The sequence below is a fragment of the Physeter macrocephalus genome, chromosome 11 (genome assembly GCF_002837175.3).
Source record: "Physeter macrocephalus isolate SW-GA chromosome 11, ASM283717v5, whole genome shotgun sequence".
In the NCBI taxonomy this organism is placed as follows: Eukaryota; Metazoa; Chordata; class Mammalia; order Artiodactyla; family Physeteridae; genus Physeter; species Physeter macrocephalus.
Genome location: NC_041224.1, coordinates 14,304,497 through 14,313,585, shown reverse-complemented (window position 1 = coordinate 14,313,585; position 9,089 = coordinate 14,304,497).

Sequence of the window (9,089 nt, the reverse complement as noted above, 5' to 3'; positions counted from 1 at the left end):
CGTAGCTGTCCCATTTTCCCAGCACCACTTGCTGAAGAGACTGTCTTTCTCCATTGTATATTCTTGCCTACTTTGTCATAGATTAGTCAACTGTTTTTTTTAAAGACATTTTAATTCTAAGAAGAAAATAGTAGACATGAAATATAATCATAGCATACAAGGATGGATGTATGTCTCAGCCTTGAACAATATCTACAGAGTCATAATTGTAAACACTGGATGTTAATTTAAGCAAAATTTTCAATATAATATGCTTTTCTTGGGAAGATGGAGGAATGGACATATTTTGTAGCAAAGAGTTTGTGTGGATAAGCCAAATCATCTTCTTTCATAATGGCAACCTGAAACAGAATATCAAAACTCAACATTTATTGAGGAATACTGAGGTACAAGAAGAATCAGATAAAAGTTAAGACGGTTGCCTCTGGGAAGCAAGATACAGGGGTTTGAAGGGGTAGACAGAAGACGGCTGTTATGAAAGATAAGCTTTGGAGGACTGTTTGAGTTTTAAACAATTTTTAAATATGTGTTTTAAAATATGAGTTTTAAAATATATGTATATTATTCAATAAAAATAAATTTTAATTAAAAATTAAGACTCCATACAGAACAGAATCTGTAACCTCAGTTGAAGCTACACCTAACGTTGACCTATATGTTTGGTTTGAGCCCCTTCTGTTCTCTGGCATTCTTCTGTTTGTTCATGCACAGTTATCCAGAAAACTAATATTACATCTGTCAAATGAACTCTTGGCTACAAAATCGCAAAACATCAAAACAATTAAGAAAAAAACTATAATTCTCACTCCCTGAGAAATCCAAACCAAAGAGTATGTATGATACATATATACATTAAAAAAATGGACTCCATAACTGTGACTGCTCATGGCTGTGACCAGCCATTTGTGGAAAAGCAGAAAATAGAGATGTAACAAATGATTAGGTAATCTTGTTTCCTACAGGATGTATTCTCAAGTGGGTTTATACAGCCTGTCTTGTTTTGAATGAGTCAAGAAAGGGAGTCACTCAGCACTGCTACCTAGGGAAATCTATCCTGTGTCAGCAACAGAGCACCTGCGGTGATGCCATCCCTCGTACGGAGGAGAGGGACTAAGAAATAGAAACCACTGGGGAGAAAAAGAGAGACAGGGAAACACGTTTCTGAAAAGGCATCCTTTGACACCAGCACACCATGTCATTTCCCAGGATTAAAAAGACTTCAACTCTATAAGGAAACTATTTTTTCCAAATCCAAATTCTCTGCCATTTCACCTACATTAAAGACGATCATGGCACATGGGGATTTAAGAAAAAGTCAGCAAGACCCCTGATTCCAAAAAATACTTAGTCGGGATGAAAAGCAAGATGAGAAAATGATTCATCCTGCAAAAATAAAGAAAATATTTTTATTCTATTCATCTGCATGTGAATAGGTAAATATAGCGAACTGCAACGCGAAAACAGTATGGTGCTAAATCATCATTTTTACCTAATTCTGCTTCCTCTATCCCAGAATGATCCTTCTTCCAAGATTCACTTCCTTAGGTTCTTTTAGCAGCAAAGACATAGTGAATGATGAACTCTTTTTTTGATTGCTTGGCCTTCACCAATTTGAGACCTTCACACAGTTTACACTTCATTTATTGGCTGCTGTGATAGGTTGTGACACTACCCATAAAAATAAGATCACAATAGAGATGACTGTAATTACTACTACTACTACTACTACTAGCTAACATTTTTGAGTATTTACTATTATTCTGAGCATTAAACTTAAATTACCTCTTTCAATTCTTACAGTGAAATTCACATTTCCTGGCTGTATGACCTTGGGCATAATGACTGGGTACCTCAATTTTCTAATTTACAAAAAAATGAGGGTAACAGTAGTTAGATAATAGTTCTAACTCAAGAAATTGTTACGAAAGACTAGGGATAATAATAGTACCTTTGCAGAGTTGTGATGAGGATTCAAGTTGGAATATATACAGATGCTTTAAACAGTGTCTCGCACATACAGTCAACACCATATGAATGCCATGTACGTTCATGGTCATCACTGATCTTCAACATATTCTTCTTAATTACTTAAACAGCTAATAGTTATCTTTGATTCTCTCCCTTACCCTCACACTGAATCCGCCAGTAAATTCTTATTGGCTTTGGTCCAAAACATACCCCAAATCCCATCACATATGCACTACTACCAAGGTCCCACAGTGGGACCAGCCTCCATGATTTCATGCTTGACTGTCACAATCACCTCCCAATGGGGAACACAGAGGCAGATCGCACCGTATGCCCTGAGTCCAGGTATTCTACATTCTGCATCCTGGTTTCCTCAACTTCACATTTAATGAGGATGGTGTAGGTGCCCACTGCACAGGCTGTTATGAAGATGACAGGGGTTCATAGGTGCAAAATGCTTACCCTAGTGCCGACACACACTCCTGGTTAATGTCTGTTTCACGTCCTTTTCTTCCTCCTCTACCCGCCCTCACTCCTCCCATCACCTGCTACTCTCCAGACAGTTCTGCTTTTCATCTGCTCTTTGAAGAAGGCAAGTTTGCTCCTGCCTTGGGACTTTTAAACTCATTGTCCTTTCCACCCAAAATGTTCTTCCAGTTCCAGATCCAGATCGTCATGCTCCTGGCTCCTTCTTGTCTAAATGAGCTTAAATGTGTCCACAAAAACCCCTTCCCTGACCACCCAATCTAAAGTAGACAGTGTTACTCCCTGTTGCATAATCCAATTTTAATTCTCTGGATAGCACTTTCCAGTATCTAATTTTATACATAAAGATTTACTTATCAGTTTACTAACCTATACACAAATACACAGAGAGAGAGAGAGAGAGCGAGAGAAAGAGGAACCCAAACTCTATGAAAGCCAAGATTCTGCTTGTCTTGTCTTCTGCTATATCTTCAAAATCTAGATTAGTCTCTGTTCTGTATTTTTATTTTTATTTTTTATTTTTTTATTCTTTGGCTGTGTTGGGTCTTCGTTGCTGTGCGCAGGCTTTCTCTAGTTGCGGCGAGCGGGGGCTACACTTCATTGCTGTGCGCGGGCTTCTCATTGCGATGGCTTCTCTTGTTGTGGAGCACGGGATCTAGGTGCACAGGCTTCAGTAGTTGTGGCACATGGGCTCAGTAGTTGTGGCTCACGGGCTTAGTTGCTCCACGGCATGTGGGGTTTTCCCAGACCAGGCCTTGAACCTGTGTCCCCTGCATTGGCAGGCAGATTCTTAACCACTGCACCACCAGGGAAGTCCCCCTTGTTCTGTATGGAGTGCTTGATAAATATTTATATTTTTCTGACGGGACATTTTATTTAAGGATATCTTTAATTACTAGCATCAGCTAAGGCTAATAACATTGAGTCTGATGTCTTTGAAAAGTTCACACAGCAATGACAGGGGTTAATGAATATAGGGATGGTAAAGGTATTTCCATTATGTTCATATCTGAGTTGACTATATCATACAACATAAGTGTTAAATATGCATCATCTTTCTCTTCAGGTGCTTTGTAACACAAGATTTGATTCAACTCATGAGTTGTATAAAACCTCTCTCTAAACATAATGTCAATAGACAAATCAATACATACGTAGCATATTGTATTTGCATATCCTAACCTATCTACTTTTCTTGACAATTCTGGGTCTGCCCCAGAGTCCCTGGGGTGGCTCACGAGCAAAAGGGATTTGTTGGGTGGTATGAGTGAGGCTGGATTCAGTAGCAAAATGTTTTCTCTCCTTGAAGATGTGAATTAGCTGAGGTGTGAGGTCATCCTCACACTTTGGCACGTGACTGAGGTGCTTGGTTGGAGGATTTCTAAAAAAAATAAGCAGAGAGTTAGACTGTGGGACAGCTTGCAGTGCAGCTGGAAATAGCAGTCTCTGATGAGCTTGTTGCGCCAACAACCAAAATTAAATAATGTTATGAAAAGCCACCCTGCCTCGAGTCCTCCATTGCACTGTTCCTCTGACATCCCCTGCTAAGGTCAGGAGCCAAGGACAGACACGACTCTTATGAATACTGCCCTTCAAGACTGACATGGAGCCAGACTGAAAACCGCATGCCTACTTGGAAAGGAAATCAAGAGGCAGCCTGAAACGTGTTACATGAGAATATTATTTATTTGATCACATGTAAATGAAAGTCCGACCATTTCAGTGTCAAAATTGTCTTGGGTCATAAGGAGTGGTGCTATGAATGGACCTAGTAGGAATGAAGTGAAGTTTTGTGTGTTGACACAAGAGGAACAACTATATCGCAAATATCTCAAGAGGGTGTGTAGAAGCCAAGACTGAATAAGCTACTAACCGAAAAGAGTTTTGCCTCTTAATGCTTTATATATTTTTATAGACGTGAATGCTTTATAAATCTCAGAATGGGCCCATGCATCTGTAAAGGAGATATTTCCTTATTTTCTATGAGGTGAACATCTTTCTTCAACAAAGGACCCTTAGAAAACCTCTCAGTTCTTGATAACCTCATTTAGAAACAACCCACCTAGAGGTACAGATGGTGAGGATGCAAGATTCACACACATTCACTATCCCTGGGCTCAAAAGTAGTGAATACAGAAAATGCAGCATCCGTGACATTTTAAAAAGAATATCACCTTCTACTTATGACCATTTCTGAGTTTTATCGAAGTAAGAAAAGCCCTCTTGGTACTAACATAATATTGTAATTGGGTGAGCTCCTTTTTTAAGCTATAAAACTTTTAATAATGATAGAATATCGCCTTTTCATTGAAACTCATTTTTTTACTTCTAACATTCAAAAATGGGTTCTCATTTTACAAAGTATCACCACCCTTTTCCTGACACCTTCTTCAACATCTTTTCCTGGAGTATGGGCCAGACTGTCTTTCCTCTAAGTAGGGAAAAAGTGGTTACAATTTTTCCACTGAATTCTGGCCTGGGCAGGGTGGAGAGGTCCATCGGCAAGTATCTACTAATGATTCTCTGTGCTCCAATGTGTTTTTAGGCATTAAACACTATGACTGGGCACTGGGCTGTATCGACTCTACACCAAGGTTATACTCAGGGTCACAAACTTGATCGGGGCTAGATATTTCTATTCCCAGAATATAAGTTGTATTTCTTCCAGTACAGCATAAATTTGAACCCAAATATAAGTGGACAATAATTAACAAAATGAGGTGAGTGACAAAATTAAAAGTTCTCAATAAGGCTCTACAATCATAATAATGTATCAGAAATATTAAAATGTGTCTCCACATGAAAAATTAGTATGGAAGCAAGAGAGAGGACATTGTAGGACATTCCTTGAATCCACAATCCTTTTAAGTTATTGACAAGTTTAAATATAAGTAAAAACCTAAAAATGTATTAAATGATTTATTTCCAATTATTTTCACAGAGCATTGTTTGAATTATTATAAGCTTGAAGCTTATTAAATACAAACAAATGCCAATTTTACTGCCTATATAAATGCACCATCTTCTTCTGAAATAAAAAAAAATTCACAATAATTCTTTGTCACAGACTTTGTTTCCGAGCCGATGGTGAATGCTGGCCAGGAAGATGGATCAAAGTGAGTAAAGATACTGGTGAAGTACAGGGCAGGTAGACAAGTGCCTCCTGTTGTCCAGAAACACCTGCAAATGTCTAAAATGCGCTGGTCCTGGTTCTCAGATGTTGTTTCTTCCTCTTTATGAATTAAGAATTCCTATGACCTGGTTAAGCAAATACTCAGTGGAAGGATAGTCCATATTTCATGACGAAAAGCTGGGGAAAATAATACACACCTTGTCTTTCTATGACTAATGCAAAAATCTAATCATTCCACTAGCCCACACTGGGTTTAAACAGCTAGAGTCTGTCTGCTAGGTAAAAAGACTTAATGTCCCTCTTGAGAAGAAAGTAACTGCTAAAATAGACTCAGGTGAAATGGAGTTCTGTCTTCTGTCCTCAATGCCGCCATTTTTCTCCTTGAATCTGGCTCTTCCATTCAAGCAGAATGAAAACTTGGATCTTTGCCTTGAGCAAATTTCATTTCCCAGGCTCAAATTCTGGGAATCTGTTTAACTGCAGAGGTGAGCTCCACTTGTAGCAGCTCTGAAATCGGTCAAATCCACTGTTCAAGGGCCAGAGAGGTGTGAAGTAATATTCCTCTTCCTAAGTTTCATGTTGCTCCTGAGGGAACCCTGTGCCTGTTTTACTTATTCAACACAACCTCACTGGATTAGTTAACACTGAAAAGTTAACATGGCCCAGGTGTGACTTGGGCTTCCCCAGCCAGCATAGCTCTGGCTTCTGACCCTGGGATATCAGGAAGGAGGATGCTGAGCATGGTAGGCTTCAGTCAATTGACCAGGAAGGATCTTCTTCTGTCAAGATGACTGTTTCTTCCAAAATGATAAATTGGGTTCTAAAAAGTAGAAATGTATGTTTACTGAACAGGATGATAAAAGTAAACCTGATGTAACAGAACTAATAGGATAGATAGATGATAGATAGATTGATTGATAGATAAGGTGATATAGATAGATAGAGATTTATCATACGGAATTGGCTCACACAGTTATGAAGTCTGGCTTGCAAGTTGAGTCTGCAAGTTGAAAAGCTAGGAAAGCCAATGTTATAGTTCTACTCTGAAGGCCTACAGACTTGACAATCCAGGAAGAGCCAATGTCCTAGTCTGAAGGCCATGAGGCAAGGGGAATTCTCTCTTACTCAGGGAAGGGTCAGGTTTTTGCTTTTTCCAGGCCTTCAACTGATTAGATGAGGCCCATTCACATCATGGAGGGCAATCTGCTTTACTCTATTGATTTAAATGTTATTCCCATCCAAAAATACCCTCAGAGAAACACTCAGAATAATATTTGACCAAATATATGGAAAACCCATGACTCAGTCAAGTTGAGAATTGGAATTAACCATGACACCCGAGATGCTGGTTCATGTGATGTGCAGGGCAAGCTCCAGCATAGTCAGCCTGACCTCAAGTCTACACCTGACCCACTCTTGGCTCCTATTGACAATCAGTGTATAGAAGGTTTAGATGTTTCCTTACTTTGTTCTTTTTCAGCCTGATGTCAGATCAAAACACATTTATTCTACAGACCCAGTTATAACCTAAAAGTATAGAGATACAGATATGACATGATTTGTTGCATTTCTTTATAAATCTCTCTTTTCCTGTTCCTCTTCATCACTTGTTTTAGCCAATGCTAAGGCAAATGCTCTAAATACCTAATAAACTTTCATTATACATTATCAATAAACATATAATATATGAAAGCAATAACTGATAATTCTTTTTTTTTAACATCTTCATTGGAGTATAATTGTTTTACAATGTTGTGTTAGTTTCTGCTGTATAATAAAGTGAATCAGTAGGGCTTCCCTGGTGGCACAGTGGTTGAGAATCCGCCTGCTGATTCAGGGGCCGTCGGCTAAGGCAAATGCTCTAAATACCTAATAAACTTTCATTATACATTATCAATAAACATATAATATATGAAAGCAATAACTGATAATTCTTTTTTTTTAACATCTTCATTGGAGTATAATTGTTTTACAATGTTGTGTTAGTTTCTGCTGTATAATAAAGTGAATCAGTAGGGCTTCCCTGGTGGCACAGTGGTTGAGAATCCGCCTGCTGATTCAGGGGACGTGGGTTCGTGCCCCGGTCCGGGAAGATCCCACATGCCGCGGAGCGGCTGGGCCCGTGAGCTATGGCCACTGAGCCTGTGTGTCCGGAGCCTGTGCTCTGCATTGGGAGAGGCCACAACAGTGAAAGGCCCGCGTACCACAATAAAATAAAACAAAACAAAACAAAATAAATAAAGTGAATCAGTTATATGTATAGATATATCACCATATCCCCTCTCTCTTACGTCTCCCTCCAACCCTCCCTATCCCACCCCTCTAAGTGGTCACAAACCACCGAGCTGATCTCCCTGTGCTATGCTGCTGCTTACCACTAGCTATCTATTTTACATTTAGTAGTGTATATATATCCATGCCATTCTCTCACTTTGTCCCAGCTCACCCTTCCCCCTCCCTGTGTCCTCAGGTCCATTCTCTACGTCTGCATCTTTATTCCTGTCCTGCCCCTAGGTTCTTCAGGATGCTTTTTTAAAAAAAATTACCATATATATGTGTCAGCATACGGTATTTGTTTTTCTCTTTCTGACTTACTTCACTCTGTATGACAGACTCTAGGTCCATCCACCTCACTGCAAATAACTCAATTTTGTTTCTTTTTATGGCTGAGTAATATTCCATTGTATACGTGTGCCACATCTTCTTTATCCATTCATCTGTCCATGGACACTTAGGTTGCTTCCAAGTCCTGGCTATTGTAAATAGACCTGCAATGAACATTGTGGTACATGACTGTTTTTGAATTATGGTTTTCTCACAGTATATGCCCAGTAGTGGGATTGCTGGGTCGTATGGTAGCTCCATTTTTAGTTTTTTAAGGGACCTCCATACTGTTCTCCGTAGTGGGTGTATCAATTTACATTCCCACCAACAGTGCAAGAGGGTTCCCTTTCCTCCACACCCTCTCCGGCATTTATTGTTTGTAGATTTTTTGATGATGGCCATTCTGACTGATGTGAGGTGATACCTCATAGTTTTGATTTGCATTTCTATAATGGTTAGTGATGTTGAGCATCCTTTCATGTGTTTGTTTGCAATCTGTATATCTTCTTTGGTGAAATGTCTATGTACGTCTTTGGCCCAGTTTTGGATTGGGTTGTTTGTTTTTTTGATATTGAGCTGCATGAGCTTCTTATATATTTTGGAGATTAATCCTTTGTCAGTTGCTTTGTTTACAAATATTTTGTCCCATTCTGAGGTTTATCTTTTCGTCTTGTTTATGCTTTCATTTTCTGTGCAAAACTTTTAAGCTTCATTAGGTCCCATTTGTTTATTTTTGTTTTTATTTCCATTTCTCTAGGAGGTGGGTCAAAAAGGATCTTGCTGTGATTTATGTCAAAAAGTGTTCTGACTATGTTTTCCTTTAAGAGTTTTATAGTGTCTGGCCTTACATTTAGGTTTTTAATCCATTTTGAGTTTATTTTTCTGTATGGTGTTAGGG